This window comes from Artibeus jamaicensis, unplaced genomic scaffold (assembly GCF_021234435.1).
Source record: "Artibeus jamaicensis isolate MK-2021 breed Jamaican fruit bat unplaced genomic scaffold, CSHL_Jam_final contig_793, whole genome shotgun sequence".
NCBI lineage: Eukaryota > Metazoa > Chordata > Mammalia > Chiroptera > Phyllostomidae > Artibeus > Artibeus jamaicensis.
Genome location: NW_026521975.1, coordinates 2,573,304 through 2,586,961, shown reverse-complemented (window position 1 = coordinate 2,586,961; position 13,658 = coordinate 2,573,304). Strand labels below are relative to the sequence as shown.

Here is a 13,658-nt window from a genome sequence, read left to right as displayed (position 1 = left end):
TTTTGAGAGAGTAGAGTGGGGGAAAGGTGAGGAGAGAGACAACTAAACTCTGTCACTAAATTTCCTGAAATATTTCAGTGATACTGTTATGAAAAAACTCAGGCCAAACACTGGAGGAAGCAAAGTTGTTCCTTTATTTATGCGCATGAACCCAGAAGAGACAGTCTCCAAATTCTGGGCCCTGATCAGCGGGAAGCAATTTCTTATATAGGGTGAGGGATGGTCTGTTTCTAGTGGGAAAGCAAAAAGCAGCTTACAGAAGTGAAATGTTATCTCTGTCAATCGTTATCTCTGGTGCTCAGGGACGAGCAAGAAAGAAAGGAGGAAAAAAAAAAACAAGTGATTCCCTGGGTGCTGTGCTATGTTTTAAAATAACTGCCAATTTCCTCTAACATTCTCCCCTTTTGAGGCTATAGGCCGTTATTGGCTACTTTAGCATCACCTATAGCTGGCTGTTATCTAGGTTTCTAGACTTCAGTAAGTTTTGGTACCTATATTGGTATTGTTGGAGGGCGAGGACTTATGCTGTGGCCCGTCTAGTCACTGTGGCCTCTAGTGTCTGGATTAAGGTCCGAAATATGCAGGGCCCAAAGCTTATGCCTAGGAAGATAATAATTAGGGGTCCTAGAAAGGGAAGCAGCCGCTGGAGCCAGGCTTGAGGATTTATTCCCCAATTTCTCCAATTACAACTTTCTATTTCTTTGGCACAGTGGTTTATGTTCTTCCTGATTTAACTTTCTTTGCTATGATCCCTGACTGATTTACATAGTAGCAACACTCCTCTCCTAGGAATGGACAGGTTCCCCTTTTTCATGGTGAGGAGATCTAGGGCCCACTGGTTCTGGAGGGTGACTTCTACTAGGGAGTTAATCTGCCGTTGGATAGTGGTTCCAGTAGACCTGTCCACCTGAGGGCCCATGAGGTATACACTTCCGGCTCTGATACCCTAAATTCCTGACCATAATGCCTGTCTGATATAGTTTCCCTCCCTAGCTGCGAAGCGACAAGCCTCTAACACAATCTGAGGACATAGAGGTGCTTGACGTAAAGTCTCTTGGCTCCATGTACCAGGATACTCGCCACCTTCTATCCTTATTCTTTCTCTTGGCATGCTGCATTTGCAAACTGGGGCTGTGGCAGGGGCTGGGCAAGCTAAGCAAAACATATTAAGCATCCAAAAGTACAGGCAATACAGAGACAGGCTACCCCAAGAGTGGCCCACTCCTCAGAACTCCATCCCTGGGGAGTTACGATCACTAATCCAATTCCTAGGATTACTGCAAAGATACCAACAAGAGTCAGGTATCCCCAGGAAGGCAGGAATCCCCAGGAACAACAATCCATTCACCAGAGTCCTTGCTGGTGGCTGGTCTTCTTCTCAACCTTAAGGTGGGCAGCCTCGGCGATGGTGGCTCTGGATCCTCGTCAGCCCTCTGGTCCTCGGGGTCTGCTGCGGTCTTGGCTCAGCTGTAGTGGATCCAAGGTGTGATTCCTGCAACCTTAAGGGCAGTTGGGGTAATTAAAATGACTAAATGAGGCCCTGTCCATGTGGGTTGGAGGGGCTCCTTTTTCCAATCTTTTACCCATGCATAGTTTCCAGGCTTATGTGAGTGGGCTGGCCCCCCTCATAGACAGGGTTCTTGGCCTAATCCAGCCTGGTGTATCTGGCTACGTGTTTCCCCTAGCTTCTGGAGATACCTAGTCTGCCCTGCTTCTCCAAGAACTTTAAGCTCTCCCGTAGGCAGGGTCAAGATAGCTGGTGGCCTGCCATAGACTAGCTCAGATGGTGTGTACCCAGTGGGGTTTGGGGCATTCTGAACTCTGAACAGTGCCAGTGGCAGCAGGTCAGGCCAGGATACGTTAGTCTCTTGAAATTTGGCCAGTTTCTCTTTCAGAGTCTGATTCATATGTTCTACTTTTCCTGAGCTTCGGAAGCAGTGGCAGTGTGTAATTTTCAATTAATCCTTAGCTGAGTTGCAAGATCTTGGATCACCTTGACTATAAAGATGGGTCCATTGCCACTCCCTATGGTGGTGGGCAGTCCAAACCTTGGAATTACTTCTCTGAGAGAGCCTTTACTACTTCTCTGCTTTTCTCTGTTTGAGTGGGGAATGCCTCTACCCACCTGGAGAATGTGCAGACCATCGCAAGGAGGTATTTGTATCCTTTGCTAGGTTTTACCTCCGTAAAGTCTATTTGTAAATCTTCAAAAGGCTGTAGTCCTTTGTATTGGACTCCCACTGGAGTTTTTGGGTGGCCTGCTGCATTGTTCCAGGCACAGGTCAAGCACTGTGCTGAGGCTGTAGCACGTAGCGTAGACATGTTGGGGAAGTAATAGTATCTCTTAAGCCAAGTCTCTAGGGATGTTTTTCCCAGGTGAGTGAGGGCATGGCATTGCCTGACCAGGTTGCTGGCTTGGCCCTGTGGGATGCAGAGCCAGCCATCCAGCAGCTCCCACATCCCAGAGGCTGTTTGTAGGCAGCCCTCTTTCACTGCCCTCAGGTCCTGGACTGGCCTATACCCACTCCCATCTGGCTTCTGTACTGGCAGAAGGGGGTGTTCCACGAGGACTGGCATGGTACAAGTATGCTTTCTCGTAGATGCTTGCGGATGACTTCCGCAATGCCTATCCTGGCCTCTCTGGAGATGGAGTATTGGTGGACTTGCCTCGGGCTGGCTCCTGGTTTTAAACCTATTAGTATAGGTGTACGGTTTTCTGCCATTCCCAGCAGGTTACCTTCCACCCATACTTCGGGATATTTTTTTTCACAGGTTGACTTCTTTATCTTCTGCCTCTCCCTTCCAGTCCCCTTCAGCCCCCTGATATAACAGATAGTCTTCCTCCCTAGGGACCAGGACTGCAGTGAGGCTTGGGGTGCCAACCTGTAGCTTGGCTTCTTCCAATGGATGGAAAATAAGGCTGGGTCCCAGCTTTGTGAGCAAGTCCCGCCCTAGGAGCGGTGCAGGGCATTCTGGTAGGTACAGGAACTCATGCTTTATCTGGTGGCCCCCAAGTTCAACAGTTCGGGCCTGGCAGAATTGTTTGGGGCTAGTGGGCCATCCTGTGGCTCTGACTATAGAGATTTCACAGCCCGACAGTGGTGCAATGGGAGTAGTGACCACCAAGTGTTCTGCCCCGGTGTTTATCACAAATGGGAGTGTGTGGCCCCCTACTGTCACTTTCACCATGGGCTCATGGGGACTGAGATTCAGTGAGCCTGGTCCCTCCTAGTCTGAGTCCAAGCCAGCCAGGCTGAGGACTGTAGGTGCCTGTGACCCTGGTCCCTGTCGCCCACCGGTCAGCCTTATCCTTTTATTATAGGGGCACTCTCTTTTCCAGTGCCCTTTCTCTTTGCAATAGGCACACTGGTCTGGGTCTACGCTCTGGGGTGCTGGTCTATTTCCTTTCTCAGATGGCTGTTTTTCCCCTCCTTTAGTCAGCCCTTTCTTGCTTGGTAGGGGTTTACCTAGAGTGGCTGCCAGAAGAGATGCCCTCTCCCTCATCTTTTTCTGGGCCTCTCATGCTGTCGTCTCCTTCCTGTTGTTATAGATCTTTTTAGTGAACTCTGTTAACTGGCTTATGTTCATGCCGGCAAACCCTTCAAGTTTCTGGAGTTTCTTCTGGATGTCTAAGGCTGACTGAGAGACAAAGGCCATGTTTGACCATCCTCTGATTATCTGGCCCTTCTGGATCAAATGGGGTGTAGAACTGATAAGCCTCACACAGATGCTCATAAAAATCCCCTGAGCACTCATCGGGGTGCTGGGTGACATTGGTTACTTTCGACATGTTTGTTGGTTGTTGGCCCCCTCTCGGATCCCTCGGAGGAGGGCATCCTGGTAACACAGGAGGGCAGTGGAGTTTCAATCTCTGGGACCTGCAAGAGAGTTCCTGGAGCATACGGGGGAGGTAGACTGATAGGTGGCTCTTCCTCTGGCTGTCCTTTGAAAATGGGGGGGTGGCGTGTTTCTCTTGACTGGGTGACTAAAACATTGGATTGTGCCACTTTTCACCTTCCGCCAGCCTTTCCCACTGTCTTAGGCTTCTGATCTGCACACTGCTGGAGCCATGATGGCATGTCCTGTGCTAAGTCTTGCCATATGTCTATGTAAGTGTACTGATATGGGTGTTCTGGATTGCCTGTGACTTTTAGATGTACTGCCCAAATTATCCTTAAGTTCAGGGTTCCCTCAGGGGGCCAGCCTACCCCAAATGTTGGCTACTCTGATGTACAGAAAGTTTCTAATTGGTCTTGAGTCTTGTTTGGGTCCTGGCCCCAAAACCGATCAAAGTTCTGCAACATGCAGCCTAGTACTGTTGAGGGTCCTGTGCCCATGATGTCCCTCCCACAACGGCACAGACAAACAAAGAATGGAGTTTTCAGGTTTGCCCACATGACCTCTCCTCTCGTGAGGGACTTGCATCTGTCTTAGCTAAGGCTGCCCACATAGAATCCGGGTTAAACTCCCAGCCGTTATGCCATATGACAGACCAAGGAACTGCAGGTTGGGGCCCACTCAGATTCTGTAGATTTTCACGCATGGAGCCACTACTCAGTCACTCACACAAACACATAGACAAACCTCCGACAAACATCCAAGAGTTTATACAGTCCTGCCCGAGTAGGATTGCCCTAACCAAGTGGGGATACATTTCCCCTACCAAGTGGCCAATTGGCCTTTAAAGGACTTATGGCTAATTGCCTGTCTGAGAGGTGATTAGTCTCTCCTTCCACCACAAGGGGTGGGTCTAGTCTCAGGTCCTAGTCCCCAGGGCACTTACCAATCCAAAGGCTGCACAACTTCCCAAGCTGGACCAGTTCACTCCTTCTCCAGCCCAGGTAGAGAGTGGGTCTCCCCGGCAGCTAACCTCAGAGTCCGGGACAGGTGAGGACCCAAAGTAACTGGGGCGGGCGCTTCCTCTCCATCACAGGGCTCCACAGAGCTCCTGAGACCGCCTCACTGGAGGCAAATGCCTACTCGTGTCAGTCGTTTCCCGGTCAGGGAACCAAAATACTACTGGAAGAACTCAGGCCAAACACTGGAGGAAGCAAAGTGGTTCCTTTATTTACACACATGGACCCAGAGGAGGCAGTCTCCAAATTCTGGTCCCTGATCAGCAGGGAGCAATTGCTTATATAGGGTAAGGAGTGGTCTGTCACTTAGACCATTACTTCTGGTGGGAAAGCAAAAAGCAGCTTACAGAAGCAAAATGTTATCTCTAGCACACAGGGACACAATGTTGTCTCTAGCGCACAAATGTTATCTCTGGTGTGCAGGGACAAGCAAGAAACGAAGGGAAAAAAAACACAAGTGATTCCCTGGGTGCTGTGCTATGTCTTAAAATAACTGCCAGTTTCCTCTAACAACACAATGAACCCAGAAAACTGGAAATCCTTTATGGATTTGTTCTTTCTGAAAAGAGTTAAATGAAATAAGAAATTAAGGCTCCAGACTATGCAGGTGTATTGTCTGGGAAGGCTGAGTCCATATTGCATACTGTTTTGGGAAAATACTTTTTCTATAATGTGAAATCAAACACACCTACATTTTTTTTTAATGTTAGCCATTTCTTCTAAGGCCTTTTATCTGTACTTTATCTATCCCTTCCCTCCAGCAAAGATTCTAAACTCTTTATTTACCCCCACTATTGTAGCTTCTGTGCTAAAAACAAACTCAGCATATAACTACTTTTTGAAAGCACAAAGTAACACTATGTAAGTTGGAGAAAGTGAAAGAACCTCTTTCTAAATTCAAGTGACTGAGCAAGGAAACATTCAGGTAGGCTGAGTCCTCCCTGTTTCTGTTCTTAACCACAGAGGGACTTAAAGGAGATAAAAGCTTAGTATTGGTTTCATTTTCACAAAAACTCCAGAATGGCCCACAAACTCACTGTCTCTTTTGCACCTCTACTGAATTTTGATTGAGCCAGAAGCATGAATTTAATAAGGAAGAGACTATTTGCTTTCTACTAATTTCAGAGTTCTGCCTTCCATTTTCCAAGTCACGGGGCCCAGTGCTTGTACCTCCCTCAACTCAAAACCCCAGACGCTGCAGCCTGGGAGCCCTCCAGGTTTGCAAAATGGGGACTCCATCTGGCAAGTCCGCAGCAACAAAGAAACAAGGGAATGGTTACGGACTCTCTTCCTTTCCTCAGAAAGCTCTTAGCAAGATTAAGACACCCACCCACTCCAATACCTTCTAGTGTAGTCCTGCTTGTTTTGGAGAAATTGAACTCATGTTTTTAAAACTTTCATTTTCACCCAGGCCATCAGCATTAGTTAACAACTGCCAGCAGGGTTCTGTAACTCAGCACCATGTGACTGCAACACATGACTTGGAGCCGCTGCTGTTCTTCTTTGTAACCAAAGAAAAAGATCAAGCTTATTGTTGTACTAATAGCCTGTGCAGCAGGTTGTTGCAAGGTGATTCTGGGAGGGTCACACGGCGTGTTGCGTGCCTAGGACCCTCCCCCAGCATCCAGCCTTCAGGCCCCCCTTGGTCGGTTCAGGGAGGTGATTACTAAGCAACAGAAAACAGTTTCATCTTTTTGAAAGTGAGAATCCACTTTCCCCTTGGAAAATGTATAATATGTCAGGATGGGTGGGGTAGGACAAAATGGTGGCTGAACTACAACCCAGAAAAGATGGCTGACGTCAAACCAGAGAGCCTAAAGGGTGGGCTTTGCCAAAACGGAGAACCACCAATGATATATTGCCACTTTATTCAAAGGGGACCAATCCCCAGCTCCCATGAAAAGTGCCAACCAAAATAAAACCCCACCATATTCCCTGCTTAGGCACAACTTCCCTGGCCCCACTCTGCGGACCAGAGAACCTTGCCTGGGTGTGCAAACCCCAATAAAGCTCTACACTGCCTAACTTTGTGGCTGATTGGCATTTCTTCCTCGGTGGAGCCTAAGAAAACCTTTCATAATGATCCAGAAAAAAAAAGAGACTCAGTTTCTCCAAGCCGAGTTAGCCCTCCTGTTGGGATAAGGTAGGAGACTGAACACACATACAAAGAAGGAAAAAATAAGTAAATCCAATATTATTTTTCAAGCTGAAGATGAACACTTTCTCCCTCTTTGGAAAAAGGTCTGTGAAATATGTTCTTTACTACTTACAAAAACTAAAAACTAAAAATGACATTTTTTAATTTAAATTTTAAATGGCATGTTCAGTTTGTTGGGTTTTTTTCACCTAAGATATCTAAAACATTAGCAGTCAGATTTCGACTTAGCACATCCTGCAAAGAAAAGAGCAGAAGGATTGGGTGGGAAAAGCCAGGTGCCCCTTTGCAGGTTTGGTTGTATGTGTGGTTATGTAAATACGTGCATTGGTCTCAAAAAGTTCCCCCCAAGCCCACCCTAGAAGTGGCATCCTTACTATACGCATTTTAAACTGGATCCCACCACCACTCCGGTCGTCCCTTCCCCCATTTGGAAAAAGCCTGGCAATATTTTTGCTTCCCCCATCTCTAAGGTAGTGTTCAGTGAGGGCTCAGTTAAAAGAGAAAGATGAGGGAGGAGCAGCACTGGTTATCTCTGCCCAAGGCCTTCTCTAAGTGAAACTGCCAAAGGCTTCTCCTTAGCAGTCACTTCCCAGCAGCGCCTGTCCTCTAGAACAGCAGGTGAACCCACTGTTCACCAGGCCAGATCTCAGCTGGGGATAATCTTCATTGAGTGCTTCCTCTGCCTGGTGCTAGTCCAGGTGAGGGAGAGAGGGACCCCTGCTGCCACCCACAGACCCTCACTTTGGAGAGAGGACATCATCTCCAAGAAGCCACACCCAGGAGGCCTGGCCAGGAGACTGGGATTGGGGCACAGCTCCTCAGGCTCTCATCTGTATCATGGCCATGGCTCAGAGGATGGCTCCCTCCTTTCCAGGCCACTAAGGCCCTAATGGATTTGCCAGCTGATGCTTTAGAAGCAAGAGGCACATCTTTGCAAGCAGATACAGGTGGGAAATTGTCTCTTGGAGACGTCCTAGGTCAGCACTGAGGATAATGAGGTTCCCACTGCGAGTCTTGCATGGACAAGAGTCTTTGGTGTGGCTAGCTTGGCTCGTGGCTGCAGGCAGCCTGACAAGAAACACTGCAGAACTCTTCAGGAGTGACCTTTCCGGGAGCTGTGATAAAGACGTTGCACAACAGAGTTCCAGCCAATGCAGCAGTGCCCTGCACTTCCCTGCCTCTCCAACAGCCCTCCTTCAGAGGACTCCTGAGTAACTCTGGCTGGAGCTGCCGAAAGGCCAGCCTGTCCTAGTGCCAGGGTGGCAAGGTATAGCCTCAGGCTGCCTTCCAAAGGACAGGATGCCAATTTGCTTGTACTCCTCAGTGACAGATAGGCATGGGAACTTCTCTCCTTTGACGGGCCCTAATGTGGATCAGAGAGACAATGTGTGTTCTGAACTCAGCAGTGCTTCTGGCACCCTGAGTAAAAACTGGGCAGGGGTCAGGAAGGGAGAGGCTGAAGGACAGAATGCAGCCACCACATTCTTAATGAAATCTTCATCGGATTCTGATGGACATTCAGTAGACACTCCTCCCTCTAGAAGTGTATGCCACACCAAAAGAAGAAGATGGCAAGCTTAAAAGTCAGAAATGCGGGCACAGTGGTGTGCTGGCTGAGGATGGTCCTTTATACAAGGACCTCAGAGAAGGTTCTTGATATCCATGTCTAATCAGCAGGACAGGTATGAGAACTTAGCTACCCAAATGTGGCCACCAGCCATCCCCAGCCCTGACCACAGTGCAACAGCAGGAGGGGCAGCTCATGTTGGAGGAAGGAGGAGCAAAGGCTCTGGCCCTGGGAGCTCAGGGTTTTTGAAACCAGATTTCTCCCAGCCTATCTCAACAGCTCCCCGTAGTTCCTGGTTTTCCTGAGAAGGGCAGTGCCAGCCTTCTCCCCTCTGTAGACAGGGACCAAAGGCAGAAACTTGGTAACACCTCCAGCATCAATTCCTTGGAAAATTAAAGAAGAACATTCATGTCTTCTCCAAGCCAGCCTCTTACAAAGACCTGCACTGCCAAGAGTGTCAGAGTGGTACAGCCATTATGCAAAAAAGACATGGCAGTTCCTCAAAAAAGTAAACAGAGAGTTACCGTAGGATCCAGCAATTCCACTTGTGCGAATACGCTCACAAGAACTGTGAGCAGGGTCACAGACATTTGTGCACTCACTAACGTCACAGCAGTCCCAGCACCCAAAGGGAGAAGCAACCCAAGTGTCCGTGGATGAACAGCTAAACAAAATGTAATGTGTACGTACAATGAAATAGTTTTCAGCCTTGAAAAAGAAGAGACATTTTTCAATACAGGGCTTTCATTGGATCTTTAAAATACCACAAATTGGTCTTAGACATCATTCAGCATCTTGCCATTTCTATAGGTGGATAACTTAGGTATTACTTATTAGCCCCCTGAACTGTTCCTTTTTCTGAAACATAGATGCCATCCAACAATTTTCTGATACTTTATTTTTAAAGGTTGTATCTTGCTGAATCAAAGCAGCTAAATTTGATATGAGTGCATCGTTGTTACCTTTGAGAATTAACTCATCTTTTTGGCCTTGAGATACTGAACCAGTAATGCCTGGGCTCATCTGAATCCAGCAGATGTATTTCTCACCGAAGATATTTCAGATTTCCACAAGAGGCCCGTTCTCCTAGATAGTGGCGTTGCTGAGGAAGTGAGTGTACAGAGACCTCATCCTGTGGCAGAAGCCCAGGGAAGCATCCCTGATCGTGTTCTGTACGTGACTGCAGATAGTGCGAATGGTGGCCGGTGCCTTTTTTATTTCCTCATTTGTCAACCTGGAGCCTCTTCTTTTTCTGTGCAAGGAGATAGAGTTCTGCATTGGTGTGGTTGAAGTTCTTCCACAGGGTGCCTCTGGGGCCCTTCTCAGTAACTGCATCCCTTCAGAGTGATGTTGACATTTTCTGGAATGTCGACACGCTGACGGATGAGAATGGCCTTTAGTCTCACAGAAGATGTGGCAAAAAGAGAGGAAGAAAATTCTGACACAAGCTACAACATGAATGAACTTGAGGACATTGTGCCAAGTAAAATAAGCCAGTCACAAAAGGACAAATACTGTGCAATTCTACTTATCTGAGGTTCCTAGAGCCAAATTCTTAGAAACAGAAAGTAGAAGGTTGTGTGCCAGGGGCTGGGGAGAGGGCAAATGGTGAGTTAGTGTTTAATGAAGACAGAATTTCAGTTCGGGACAGTGAAAAAGTGCTGGAGGTGGATGGCAGTAATTCACAACAGTGTGAATGTACTTAATACCACTGACCTGTACACTTAAAAATATTAAAATGGTAAATCTTCATGTGTATAAAAACATGATGTGTATTTTACCACAATAAAATACATTTTTAAAGCACGTCAGATGATCACATGGACAATTTTGGAGTTTCAGGTAACCCCAAATACTCTTTGCTCAAGAAATCATGTCTGGCATAGCAGCAGGATCTCTGGGAATTACCCACCAATCCTAACCCTTCTGATGGATGTTGAAGGAATTGAAACTAAAAAGTGGTCACTTGGGCTGACATCTTCTCTTGGCCTTCAGCCTAGTTCCGTGATGCCTACGGCCCAGAGACATGAGGACTCGGTCTTCATCGGGCCGTTCTTGCCCTCACCAGCCCTCCAGCCCCTGATCTGATTCACTCGTAAGAAAACTGATAGCATATGATTAAGATAAAGGATTAAACTCCACTTGCCTGACCCATTTCCACTGCCTTCCATGGAAAATGTTATAGATCTGCAATAAATAGTTGTGCCTGCATTTGTAAGTTTTCTCTTGTCTATTAACAGATAGATTTTGCAGGTCATGGGAAATGCTTGACGCAGTCTTGGCACCACAGCTGGACTTTAAGGAAAGTCCAGGGAGAAGATCCCAGGAAGCAGGAGAGAAGAGATTATAGACAGCCAGTTGTAAATGTCCTCCACCTTGGCTTTAGGACTTAACATAGAATAGAATAGTGCAAGTTACCAGAAACAAAAAGAACCTTCTATACGTATATAAAGGGCTCATATTTCAACCAATGGTCATTGGTACCAATTTAACACCAACAGGAAATCCCTAAGTGGGGGTGTGGTGAAGAATGAAACTTTATTTAGTGCGAACAGCTCAACTGTGATACAGCATAGCTGTAAGAACAGCCAGGCTATAGAACAACTCAATAGTGTTAGAGCTCAATTATGAAGCAGTATGGCTGAGAAGCCACACAGCTGTTAGGGGCTATGGGGTGAGGCAGCCCTGGGGCCAGGAGGCCCTGGGGCTAAGCCCCTCTCCAGCTAGACAGCTTTGCTCTGTATCAGTCTACTCAGCCCTGAGGCAAGGTATCTGCTGGCAAGGCACCTTCAGTATTTGGCTCCAGCAGGGGAAACAGTCTTCAGTGGAAAGGAAAAGTGCACTCCCAGAGCCAAAGGGCAGCTGACTTATATAAACAGAAGTCTCCACCCTTGGTCCCTGATTGGTCCACCTTATGCAAATTTGATTGATTCAAAAGGCACTGTCCAGATTGGTCAGAACGGAGACTCTGGTTGGTCTGTAAAGATGGTGATGGGGGACATAGCTGCACAGTTCCAATTGGACAGGGAAAGCCTCAGTTCTATTGATTGAAATATAACACCAGGAACTCCTTTATAAGGGCTGGCTCAGATGGCAGGAATGCAGTGCAGGCAGGCAGCTCAGTGCAGAAAGCAGGCAGCTAACTAAGTGCAGGTTTCTCCCTGGAGTGTGGTTTTTGTGACAGGCCCCTGTGCACAAATAGCTGCTAGGCTCTCTTTTTTGTTTTGTGTCTTTTATAGCCCAGTTAGCCACCAGGAACCCTTCTTAGTAGATATCTTCTTTTTTTTTTTTTAGAGTCCACAGTACTTCATAATTCTAAGCAAATGGGGTCCTTTGAGCTGCCAGAAAAGAAGGGTAACCCTCACAAGGAAAAGCCAGAGGCCTCCTTGAAAGAAGTTAAGCTAGCGGTTAGGACGGCCTCAAATTGTTATCTATGTTAAGAGCTGACAGTCACCATGAGTAATCCATAAACCTGAAAACAGATCACGTGTCAGAGACTTCTGCTGCAGCTCTATAGCAAACTTGACACCTTCATTGGGTCAGACCTATGCAGAGCCCAAAATGAAGAACCTCAAGGAGACTGAAAAATTGGTCGAAAAAACTTACAAATGACAAAGCCAGAAAAATAGTACAAACTTCTCTCACCTACCTGCCTCATTCTGTGGTCATGCTTACTTACCTTTATGCTTGTCTTTAACAAATGTTTGACTCATTCGGGTGGATTATTATTATTATTGTTATTCTGGATGTTCCACAGATAAAGCAATCATTGTTTTTTTTTTTAATTACTTTATTGTTGTTCAATTACAGTTTTCTGCGTTTTCCCCCCACCACTCTCCACCACCCCAGCCAAACCCACCTCCCTCCCTTGCTTCCACCCTCCCCGTTGGTTTTGTCCATGTGAAGCAATCACTGTTATTTTCCAAGTCCCAATTAGAACTTCTAGTGTAAGATTAATACAATATACATAGTCACAGAAGAAGATAGATTCTTTCAACCCAAGACTGTCTGGAAAATTCCAGGTTATGTGCAGCCCTTCTCATGGGCCCACTATGGACAGACCATTCAGTCTTAACTATGAAGCTTACCCAGGTTCCCGTATCTTTTGGAGTTCTACAAGAGTGGTGTTCATCCAGTTAACATGAATGATGGTTGTTACATAAAACTCAATCCCCAAACACACAGTGAGCACCTAGATGTAAACTGTTAAGTTGAGTGCTGTGAGGAATAGGAACGTGAAAGGGGTCAGCCCCAATCCCCAGAAGCTCAGGAAGATGAGGGGGTGGGAAGGGCTGTCCTCATGCTGAGCACAGAATACTCAGGGGAGCTCAGATTCACCAATAACACCTGACCTGTGCCTTTAAGATTGTGATGGTGCTTAAGGTATTTATACATGATTAGGGCCTAGAAGGTAACAAGTAAAGCATGAACGGAAAGTTTCTTTCTGGAAGATGGCTGGATATGGATAGAAAAATATAATTCCAGAGATAAAGAAAGAAAGGCATCCTGGGATGAGGGAGACACACAGATGGACTGAGCAGAGGCATGACGTGCCTCCTACCTTAAATTCCCTGTCTCTTGCAGATTTGAGCCAAGATGGTCCAAGTTGGGACCCCAGCACTCATCCTAGTCTTGTTTCTAAGGCTCAAAGTTGCAGCCTAGAGGAAGTAGGAAGCCAGTCCTCAGAAGACTAAACTGGCTTTTTGACTTGCCTCCTCCCTCACCTGGAGTAAAAAGGGACACACCATCTGGCATAGCTGCAGGGTAGAGAGTGGCAGGTGCTATAGCTAGACACAAAGGTTGGAAACCAATTTCAAAGGGCCTCATAGCCCATGCCCACAAGTTGCCACACATCTCATAAGCAGAGAATGTCTGTACCTTATCAACTTGTTCCATTTCCAACTTGATGCAGAAAGGCCATCTTGAGACGAGAACAGACATTGTGGAAGGTGGTGATTTGCTACCTACTCTGATCCTCCCCCACTGTGAATGAGTGGGGAGGCAGCAGAGGGACATATGTGTACTGAAACAGGAAGAAATGATAGATGGCTGTACTTTGTCTCATCAGCTTTCATCC

General features: G+C 46.9%; 1 pseudogene; it reads right to left on the bottom strand.

The window, feature by feature from the left end:
• Positions 1-9,407: 9,407 nt before the first annotated feature.
• On the bottom strand, positions 9,408-12,294 carry LOC119037388 (60S ribosomal protein L9-like; annotated as a pseudogene).
• Positions 12,295-13,658: the final 1,364 nt, after the last annotated feature.